This window comes from Plasmopara halstedii, assembly GCF_900000015.1.
Source record: "Plasmopara halstedii genome assembly, contig: Scaffold_3060, whole genome shotgun sequence".
Classification (NCBI taxonomy): domain Eukaryota; phylum Oomycota; class Peronosporomycetes; order Peronosporales; family Peronosporaceae; genus Plasmopara; species Plasmopara halstedii.
Genome location: NW_020189964.1, coordinates 523,352 through 526,236, shown reverse-complemented (window position 1 = coordinate 526,236; position 2,885 = coordinate 523,352).

The window sequence follows — 2,885 nt, the reverse complement described above, 5'->3', positions numbered from 1 at the left end:
TCGCTGTACTTGTTCAACTACGTGGCGAGGCCAAGCCACTTGCGCAAGTCCTTTGATTCTTTGGAATCGGTCAGTCCACAATTGCCTAAATATTAGCGGGATCCGCTCGAAGGACACGCTTCCAAATGAAGCATCCTAAAAAGGGAATTTCTTCGGCGCCGAAATACACTTGTCTGCATTAGCATACAGCTTTTTCGTGCACATGCACTCGAGCACCGCTCTTTAATGGACGATGTGGCTCTCTTCATCCGTCCTCTCGTGCTCACGACTGGTGGACGAAGATGTCGTTGAAGCATGTCTGTGCATACGCCCGGTGGGGTCGGGATAACCCCGTCACAGGACGATTAAATCTTGCTGGTGCATTAGACTGCCCTTGGGGAATCCCAGAGCATCCTGCTCGAAGTACATACCGCTGTCAGCGGAATATCACTCGCGCTCATGAGCAGTTAGTAACATCCATCGACCAATTCGAGTGCACTGTACTTTGTACATTCAACCATGTTGTTCTGGAAAACATCCTTCCTAGGAATCTGTGTCGGAATGGTGGAATGTTGAGCTTATCGTAAGCGTGAACGATACACCTTTTGCTGTTTCTTTCGGACACAAAACGTATGTGTCGAATGGGGAGACTTGCTCTCACGTACCATTCTTGCGTGGTGCTCTGCACGGAAAAAGGCGTCAATGTCGCCACACTGCTCCTTGGGCAAGGGCCACTGGCGTGTCACGTAGTATTTGGTTTTCGGAACCAGGTCGATCTCATGACGCACACCTCGGGCCGGAGGAGGGAATGACGGAATGAAATATGTTTCCCAAATGATAGTACGCGATGGATTCTTCGAAATCGAACGATTCAGTTCGTGCGCTCAGCACTCTCTTGGTGTCCTCTTCTGCTCGTATAATAACCACTTTGGCTACGTCGTCTGCCTTCAAGGCATCACCGAACTCTTTGGAGGACATCATGTCCAGCTCAAGAAGAGCATGCACCGCAAGAATGGCCTCGGGGTGACGTCGCCATCTTCCTCCCACGTCATACCGTTGACTCAGCATGTAGCTGACTTCTTTCGATCGTGGAACATCGAGCATGATTACCCGACACCCCGGAGTTGATCAAGATTTTCCAATGCTTCTCAAAGCCCTTCACGGTCGCCTTTACGACCAGCAAGTCCGTCTTCGGGGCTGGGCCCTGCTGACTGAGGTTCAACAAAACTCAGTTCCTTCTCAGTAGACCGCCCCGCGCTTACTGGGTGTTGACGTTTCCCCGCGACAAACAAGAAATCTGGTGAGAAGCGGGAAGTCGGTTTGATGAACCTTGTCGTGCCTTACACAAACCGGTCCGATGGTGGCGGGTGTCACCACAAACAACACTGGCAAAAATAATTTTGATGAAAAAATATTTGTCATAAAATATATTGTTAAAGATGAAGCAAAAACTAAGATACCTGTTTTATATCTATAAAAATAATTCGAATAAATTGGGTTATGGTTAGAACTTAAATTAAAAATATGTTATACCCGCCGGGTGTTTACACACTGTTCGGAAGCTCGGAGCTCTCCTCCTTCTGTCTCAGCATAGCTGAGATCCATTGACTCAGGTCCGCTGGACGAGCTATAAGGGTGTGCATTCCATCTAGATCGCGCCGACTTAAAGTTGAATTCGGCTTTCAACAACACATTTACTGCTTCTTCAAAAGATGACGGGTGCACACGGAAAACTTTCATTCTGGCCAAGCCAGTGCGGAGGATCTCCATAACGACCGTTACTGTGACCGCCTCGAAGATAGCTAGCACCATGCGCTGTTGCTCGGTCAGGAGCATGACGCACGCCATGGTCATCTCGACCTCTCTCACCCAGAGCATGAAAATCTTTCCATTTTTGCCCTGGAAGGCCTTGAAAATCACCATGAGCGGTTTGGGTGGAAGTGGGGGTCATTCGTCGTCGACGGTGGCATCATGGACGCAGTCACACGACTCCTTCTGCTGTAGGCGCTCTAGCAGAGCATTTTCGTTGCTTGAAGGCGCGCGCTGATCGCTTCAGGTCCTTGTGAAACGGGGTGTTGCAAACCCTCAGTGCAGCGGGGCTGCCGTAGCTCCTTGCTTAGATGAAGTTTACTAAGGTCACCGATCTTTCGTATTATACTAGAACCAGTATGGGTGTAGCGTATCGCAATCAACTACCTACAAGAGTACCCAAAACCTTAACCCAAAGCAAATACACTCTTCCGTTCAGATCAAACCGCACTTAATTGTTTTTCTTTTGCGGCAGAGCCACCTACATCTAAATCTTTAGGTTTTCCTAATTAAAATAGTAAAACCTAATCAGTATGCAACTACTGGCAGTCTCGGCACGTACAGGCTTCTTGTAACGGTGTAGCTACACCATTTTGTGATCACACAGAATAGTGTAATACACACCATTGTATAGTCACTCCATCTTATGTGACCCACCCTTTCATACCAGAGACGTATAAACCCCGTTACACTCAGCGCCAAGCAGAGACATCGGCTTTTTTAGCCCGTCCTGCATGCAGGAGAACTGCTTCATCCTCGCATAGGGTCAGTGCAGCGGGGCTGCCGTAGCTAAGCGCTTGAGGAAGCGTACTTTAGGTCACCGACCTTCCATTCTATACAAGAACCAAGTATGAGTTAGCGGATCGCAATTCGCTTACTCCAAGAGTAATTATGCCTTTCCAAGGCTAATTGACTCTTTATTCATATTCAAAACTGATTTTTATTTATTTATTTATCCTAACTCTAAAAATCTAGATTTTCCTAAATATACTAAATATATATAGTAAAATTTAAATACATGCATAACTGTGAACAAGAAAGTTGTTAAATTCCAACAAATTGAATTGCAGTGTCTAACGGACACGCGAGCCTTGTGG